This window comes from Sinocyclocheilus grahami, unplaced genomic scaffold (assembly GCF_001515645.1).
Source record: "Sinocyclocheilus grahami isolate Dianchi unplaced genomic scaffold, SAMN03320097.WGS_v1.1 scaffold906.1, whole genome shotgun sequence".
In the NCBI taxonomy this organism is placed as follows: domain Eukaryota; kingdom Metazoa; phylum Chordata; class Actinopteri; order Cypriniformes; family Cyprinidae; genus Sinocyclocheilus; species Sinocyclocheilus grahami.
This window is the reverse complement of record NW_015506085.1, coordinates 50567-59240: the sequence shown is the minus strand read 5'-3', so window position 1 is coordinate 59240 and position 8674 is coordinate 50567. Positions and strand designations below refer to the sequence as shown.

Here is an 8674-nt window from a genome sequence, read left to right as displayed (position 1 = left end):
GGCAGGAGAAATGGCTTGAAGGAGATGAGATGGAATAGGATCAAGAGGACAAGTAGTAGGATGATTGGAAAGGATGAGTTTAGAGACGTCTGCCTCAGAGAGTGGAAAGAAGGATGAAAATGAGTGTATGTTTGCTGCTAAGATGTGTTTGACAGTTTGTGGTGTGGCAAATTGTGCACTGAGGTTTGTAATTTTATTAAGGAAGAATGTGGCAAAGTCGTCAGCTGTTAGAGTTGATGAAGGAGGGGGAGGAGGAGGACAAAGGAGGGAGGCAAATGTTTTAAAGAGCATGCGAGAGTTAGGCGAATTGTTAATTTTGTTGTGATAGTATGTTCTTTTAGCAGTGGAGGCATTAGCAGAGAATGACGAGAGGAGTGATCGATATACATTAAGGTCAGTAAGATTTTGTGATTTACGTCATACTCTTTCTGCAGCTCTGAGCTTAGAACGATACTCACGGAGAGAACATCAGATAGGCAAGGGGCAGAAGAGGTGGTACTAGCTGGCCTGGAAGACAAGGGCCAGACAGTGTCTAAACAAGACGTAAGAGTGGAGCAGAAAGTATCAGTAGCACGCTTAACATCAAGAGATGATAACTGTTCAGGGGAAGAAAGCAAAGACGAAACCATAGCAGATAGCCGGGAGGGTGAGAGAGAATGTAGGTTACGTCGAATAGTGACATGTGTAGGGGTATGTGTTGTGTCAGGAACCATGTTGAGGTTAAGAGTGAGGAGGAAGTGATCCAAGGTGTGTAGTGGAGTAACCAGCACATGATCAGTTGAGCAGTGTTGTGTGTAAATAAGGTCCAGTTAGTTGCCTGATTTGTGAGTAGTCATAGTTAATACTCGCTTGAGATCAAAAGAAGCAAGCAGAGTGTGGAAGTCTGCAGCCTGAGGTTTATCTAGGTGGATGTTGAAGTCTCCAAGCATAACTAGGGGAGTACCATCCTCAGGAAAGTTTGAGAGCAGCACATCTAATTCTTCCACGAAGTTACCTAGTGGTCCTGGGGGTCAATAAACAACTATAAAATGGATTTTAAGAGGCTGGGTAATGGTGGCTGAATGTGATTCAAAGGAGCTGTTGATACTCATAGATGGTAAAGGATTAAATTTCCAATCATTAGAGATAAGCAGACCAAAAGTGATACTTATGTGCCTTGCCGGTGTCCCTGCTCGGTGGAGTCGAACGGTAGAGTCAATGGTCTTTACACTCTTCGGGCTTCACACGAGGAGAGCTTCACACGAAGGCTGCCGCGACTGCTGCCGCGGTATACTAAGCTTTTTATATTCGTCTAACAAAACTCAAATTGAATTCATCTGGACACACTTTCCTGTTTATCACAACAAATGGCCAAGCAAAGGGCACGACACTGACAAGGTGCAGTACCAAACGTGATTTCAGCACATCTCCACACAGTAAACAAAACAAGCGTTTCCTAGCAACGACAACTGCGCTAAACACTGAGACAAGAAATAAATACACTTACAAGCTGCTTTTAACTTCTGCTGATTGACTGCTTCTCACAAAGAGGGTTTCTTTACACTGTTTTGCTGGCGCTTAATCACACTTTCCTGTTTATCACAACAAATGGCCAAGCAAAGCGCACGACACAGAATATACACTGTTGCAATGTGTGCCGCTGATCGGCTTCTGCAGTCTGCTTTGGTCGGTTTACTAGTAATGGCTTTTACATGGATTATTTTACGTCTGACTGTTTAATTCATATTTTGAGCGAGTTTGGGTTGTGGGATGACGATTGAGAACAAATAAACGCGAATATGGACACAGGCTTCTACCAGCAGCTAACAGACATGCAAGCTGCAAAAGGTAAGTAACGTTAAGTACCTTACATAATGTCAGAGGCGGACAGTAAGTAAGTACATTTACTTAAGTATTGTACTTAAGTACACTTTTTGAGTATCAGTACTTTACTTGAGTATTATTTTTTCTGGGAACTTATGACTTTAACTTCACTACATTTGAAAGTCAAATATTGTACTTTTCACTCCACTACATTTCTATCAAGTTCCTCGAAGTAGAAAGTCGTTACTATGTAGCAGCTTTGAAAGTCAGTGGGTGATTTTTTTCTTCTCTAAAATGTGACTTTCTTTTTTTTCTGACAGTTTAGCAGTAATCACTCTTGTAGGGCTACATGAAGAGATTTCCCAGCATTTTTTGAACTCTGACTAGTTGCAAATGTGATATTTATAACAATTCAGTAATAAGAAGTTAATATTGTGGTATATATTAGACACAATATTGTCTGATTTTGCTAAATTGTGTACGTGAAAATATTACCTATAAAGCCACAGAAGAACTGTTGTGCATCTCCTAATAAAACAAGTACTACGAGAGCGATTAGACAGCATTTTTTTTAATTTTAGTTTTGATGTCAAATAAGCCTTGCTGTTTTGCTTTTTTGTTAAAGCAGTGTTTCTGTTGAAAAGTTATGCAGCTACAGTTGTGTTGCTGGGTTTTAAAAGTAGGTTTGATTTTGTTTCTTCCTTATCACTCTGTATTTACAGGATTTCACTGTCCACTCTGTTCAGATGTGGATGAATGGCACATAGATGTGTGCACACACTGTCAGAGCTGTGTGAGATCAATATTACGAAAGCGATTAGACAGCATTTTTTTTAATTTTAGTTTTGATGTCAAATAAGCCTTGCTGTTTTGCTTTTTTGTTAAAGCAGTGTTTCTGTTGTAAAGTTATACAGCTACAGTTTGCTCAGGACCTCTGACTGGGCCGAAGGTTTACCTTCCAACAAGACAATGACCCTAAGCACACTGGAGAGGATCTGCAAGGAGGAATGGCAGAGGATCCCCAAATCCAGGCATGAAAAACTTGTTGCATCTTTCCCAAAAAGACTCATGGCTGTATTATACTGAGCAAAGGGTCTGAATACTTAGGACCATGTGATATTTCAGTTTTTCTTTTTTAATAAATCTGCAAAAATGTCAACAATTGTGTTTTTTTGTCAATATGGGGTGCTGTGTGTACATTAATGAGGAAAAAAAATGAACTTAAATGATTTTAGCAAATGGCTGCAATATAACAAAGAGTGAAAAATTTAAGGGGGTCTGAATACTTTCCGTACCCACTGTACATACATACATACATATATATATATATTTATTTATTTTTTCTCCATAGGTTTTTAACATTCTAAAAGCTCTTTATTTCAAAGATACTACAAGCTAGTCAGTGTATTCAGTAGGTTTAATGTATTCTAAGTTGCTTCAGAAGTATTGCAAGTATTACAACAATAAAACATAACATAAAACATAAAAAAGGAAATTTACTTTTGGTACTTAAGTACTTTTAAAAGCAAGTACTTCTGTACTTTTACTTAAGTAAAAATCTGTCTTTACAACTTTTACTTGTAATAGCTTAATATTTGACCAGCGGTATCTGTACTTTCACTCAAGTAATGGAGTTGAGTACTTTGTCCACCTCTGCAAATGTTCTATAGTTACATCAAGATACAGTGCATTGAAGTGAGATGCTAATCGCGATTATACATCTCAATGTCCTACCAGTGTGTGTTACTGTGTTTTGTTAGTATGAGCTAATACTGTTAGCTGCGGCTTGGTGATATATGACCGTGTCGAGGCGATGATATGAAGCGCAATATATAAACTCATAGCACAGTACTACTTAAAGTTATTGACACTTTGATAAAGAAATGAGAATGAATGAGGAATAAATAGCAGGACACGCGTGGTGATGAAATGAGTAAAGAGCAATACACACAAAGCCGCGCCTCACTTGAATGGTCAAATACAGACAGTCATCTCAAAATTCACTTGACTTAAACAGTTGCTAATGTTTGGAGTCAAGATTAACATTTAGGTGGAAACCCGGTGACGTTTCAGTATACTGGATCTGTGCATTTTGTTCTTAAAGTGACAGCAGTATAATTTAGCCGAACGTTACCTGCAGTCAGTCATAATTTTAATCAAACAACAAAATACTAAAGAGAAAATCACAAAATGTATTTAACTTACCTTTGTTCTATTGCATTAGTCCTATTGTTTGTAATTTCCTACTTTGATCTTATGTGTAATAAAATAACAAAAATAACTGTATGGTGATATACGGTTATTGTGAAATAAAATGTCTTATATTGTGAAATAATATGGTCATATCGCCCACCCATACTGTCAGCTAGTTTTAAGATCAAACTCAAAAAGTGAAGGAACTTTGAAATGAGTAATCTGAGAACACTGTCATGTAAACTCATTTGACAGAGAGGACCTGAATGCATGATCCTTGGATTCCTTGGATAAGAATACTCCTATGTAAACCAGGATTTTGGATCAACTGTGAAGATTTTGTATGGAGCTGGTGAGTACATTTTTGCAAACCCATGTCTCTGTCAGTAAGTAGATAGTGTTTTATTAAACAAATTGATATTAATTTATTTGTTTACTTCCCCCTCATGATCCAGAAGTATTGGGAATGAAATTTTCTACCACATAATCTTCAGAGGAAGTGAGTATTTATGTCTAACATTAAGACATACTAACATTAATTTATTTTTAAAGGAATGTTCACAGTATTTTTATTCCATGTTTTTAGTTTGTTTTAATCCCAGATAAAACAGATGTCTTCTCACAATCTTTTTTCTTTTTTTACCCCCAGCTGATTACTGGCAATTTGGAGGAGGACTGCTCTTTATATGCCATGTCTGTCACTTCTGGAGCAGAGTCATGGACATTTTGTTGTATGTTTTGGTTTTACTTATTATTACACTAATATAGCTAGAATTTAGAATTAAAATACATATGTTTGTCTACATATATAATCAGAGATACAGTGGTGCCCAAAATGATTAGAACACTAGTATTTTCGGCAGCTAAAAATGGTTTTAAGTCAGTTATTTCTATCTTTTGCTGTAATGTGTCAGTAGGAAATATCAGTTTACATTACCAAACATTCATTTTGCCATTAATTATAATAATCCAGTGAGATTTTTGTCTGACAGCAGCCAGTGCTCCACACAGAGATCTGATCTGATCATCATCCAGTCCATCTGGAATTATAGGAAGAAACAGAACAAACTGAGACAGACTAAATCCAGAACTGTGGCAATGTCTCCAAGATGCTTCAAGAAACCTACCTGCGAAGGTACAGTGCTGTTAAACGTTTTAGGCACTTGCGTAAAAATTCTGTAAAATGGGGATGCTGTCAAAAATAATGTCATAAATAAATTTTCTTTATCAATTAACTTCTGTTAACTAAATTAAATCAACATTTGGTGTGAGCATCCTTTGCATTTAAAGCAGCTTTTACCCTCGGTGCACTTGTGCATAGTTTTTCAGGTAGCTTTGCAGGTATGTCTCTTGAAGATGTTGCCACAGTTCTTCTGGATTTAGTCTGTCTCAGTTTGTTCGGTTTCTTCATGTCATTCCAGACAGACTGGATGATGATCAGATCAGATCTCTGTGTGCAGCACTGGCTGTTGTCAGACTCTTTGTACAAACAGACATCTTTATTACAATTAATGGCAATATTAATGTTTGGAAATGTAAACTGATATTTTTTACTGACACACTACAGCAAAAGATAGAAATAACTGACTTAAAACCATTTTTTAGCTGGTGAAAATTCTAGTGTTCTAATCATTTTGGACACCACTATATATGGAGCCCACAGGAGTCAGTAGAATATTGTAGATTAATATAAAACTTATGTGGAAAATACAAGATACAAAGCTATCAGCAAACAGCACAAATTGTTTCTTTCTCTCAAAGGTAAAATTGACGTCATCATGAGAGTAACCCTAACTGATAAAATATAAATGCAATTTTTAGTTATTTAATTCCTCCTGGGGATTCTGAAGAACTGTTTATGAAGAATTCACTGATAATGTAAATTTACATCTGAATAATAAAACTCTTTTAGAATCAATCTTGACAATATTGTAGATATATCGGTTTTGTATTTCTTCAGTTTTAAAGGACTAGTTCAATTCCAGAATAAAATTTTCCTGACAATTTACTCACCCCCATGTCATCCAAGATGTTCATGTCTTTCTTTTTTCTGTCGAAAAAAAATAAGGTTTAAGACCCTTATTCCTCAGCTGGGATCGTGTAAAGCCCTTTGAAGCAGCATTGAAACTGAAATTTGGACCTTCAACCCGTTGGGTCCCATTGAAGTCCACTATATGGAGAAAAATCCTTTTATGTTTTCCTCAAAAACTTTAATTCCTTTTTGACTGAGTAAAGAAAGACATGAACATCTTGGATTACATGGGTTGAGTACTGAGTACATTATCAGGAAATATTCATTCTGGAAGTGAACTTGTCCTTTAAATTGAATATATTTAATTCAACATTTTGATGAAACTAGGGTTGGCAATCGAAAATCGATTCCGATTCCAGAATCGGATGATACTTGTCAAATTAATTTCGATTCTGCCTATCGATTCCTATGCTCATTTTTTTTCTTTATCTGTGAGGACCGGATGTAGCGATCTGCCAGGACCTTGCTCGCTAATCTAAGCGCTCCAAAGTTTGGCTACATTTGCGATCAGAAGCGAAAAAAAGCTAAGTATAATATCTGTGATAGCTAAACATGTTGCAAGAGAGGTGTCACCACAAACATGACAAAGCACTTTAATTTAATAGATCATTAAAGATTGCAAACACGATTCAAACACCAACGTGATTCTATTCCTAAATAACAATGATTCGTCTGTTTCATTCCTCAACCTTTGATAATATAAACAGATATAAACTGTGTGTACGATGTGTATGGTAGCGATTGAAATAGAATAAATCACCTTTTGAAAATAATTTGATGCTTCAAATGAAGATTATCGATTACATTGTTACACCAGTAGGTGGCGAAAAAGGGCTGTTAAAATGTATTTGTCTTTGAATCACAAGAGATTTCGTATCTCCAAAGAAGCTTTCGATGACCTGCTGCTCACCTTGGAGGACCTAGACCTCTCCTACAACAACCTGCGAGGCATACCCTGGGAGGCCATTCGCAAAATGCTCAACCTACACCAGCTGAGTCTGGACCACAACCTCATCAGCCACATCGCTGAAGGCACTTTTATTGATCTTGAAAAGCTGGCAAGGCTGGATCTTACATCAAACCGTCTCCAGAAGCTTCCGCCAGATCCAATCTTTGCTCGGTCACAGATCAGCAGCGTTCTTAGTACACCGTTTGCCCCGGTCTTGTCTCTCAGCTTTGGCGGGAATCCTCTTCACTGTAACTGTGAGATTCTTTGGTTGCGCCGTTTAGAACGGGAGGACGATATGGAAACATGCGCCTCCCCTCCTAGTCTGAAAGGTCGCTACTTCTGGTATGTGCGAGAGGAAGAGTTTGTGTGTGAACCACCGTTAATTACCCAACATACCCATAAGCTTTTGGTCCTGGAGGGACAGACGGCCAGTTTACGCTGCAAGGCTGTGGGTGACCCTATGCCTCTCATACACTGGGTTGCTCCAGATGACCGACTAATTAGTAACTCATCCAGGGCTATAGTGTATGAAAATGGTACTTTAGACATTATGGTCACCACCTCTAAGGATTATGGGACATTTACTTGCATTGCTGCAAACGCAGCAGGAGAATCAACAGCCTCAATTGAGCTCTCCATCATCCAACTCCCCCACCTAAGCAATGGAACTAACCGCACATCTCAGCCAAAGTCCAGGCTGTCTGACATCACCAGCTCCACTAAAACTAGTAAAGGGGAGACCAAAGCCCAACCAGAACAGGTAGTGTCAGTGTCAGAGGTCACTGCAGTCTCTGCTCTGATCAAGTGGACAGTAAGCAAAGTGGCACCCAAAGTCAAAATGTACCAGCTCCAATACAACTGTTCAGAGGATGATGTCCTGATTTATAGGTAAGTATTCCATGTTTATTTTCCTTTAAACCACCAAACTACACACTAATTAGGCTTGTGCTTTCACCTGCACTTTATTTTCTTTCTTAATATTTGTGGAAATTATCATTAGATTTAAAGATAAATGATGTATTCTATAACTCAAAACTGAATTCAGTTCATTTAAACAGATACTGTTTAATAGGTTAACACTGAAGATAGCAACTATAGTGACATTTAAAAGGTGACTCACTTATGCTAGTTATGTTAGACATTGTTTTTGTATCTTTTTTAATCGACCACTCACATGCATATTTAGGCCTATCTCAAATGTGTTAATGGTGTTCTGTGAGTGTAATAGCTAAGACAATAATGGCACACTTACCCTTTACTGAATCAGTTACCTACACATTATGTACAATGGTGGCCAAAATGATTAGAACACTACAATTTTCACCAGCTAAAAATGGTTTTAAGTCAGTTATTTCTATCTTTTGCTGTAATGTGTCAGTAGGAAATATCAGTTTACATTACCAAACATTCATTTTGCCATTAATTATAATAATCCAGTGAGATTTTTGTCTGACAGCAGCCAGTGCTCCACACAGAGATCTGATCTGATCATCATCCAGTCCATCTGGAATTATAGGAAGAAACAGAACAAACTGAGACAGACTAAATCCAGAACTGTGGCAATGTCTCCAAGATGCTTCAAGAAACCTACCTGCGAAGGTACAGTGCTGTTAAACGTTTTAGGCACTTGCGTAAAAATTCTGTAAAATGGGGATGCTGTCAAAAATAATGTCATAAATAAATTTTCTTTATCAATT

The 8674-nt window shown here is 37.5% G+C and overlaps 1 pseudogene; it reads left to right on the top strand.

Annotated features, from left to right (window-relative positions):
- Positions 1 to 7869, top strand: part of LOC107564063 (leucine-rich repeat and fibronectin type-III domain-containing protein 2 pseudogene) — an 11717-nt pseudogene extending 3848 nt beyond the window's left edge.
- The last annotated feature ends 805 nt before the right edge of the window (positions 7870 to 8674 follow it).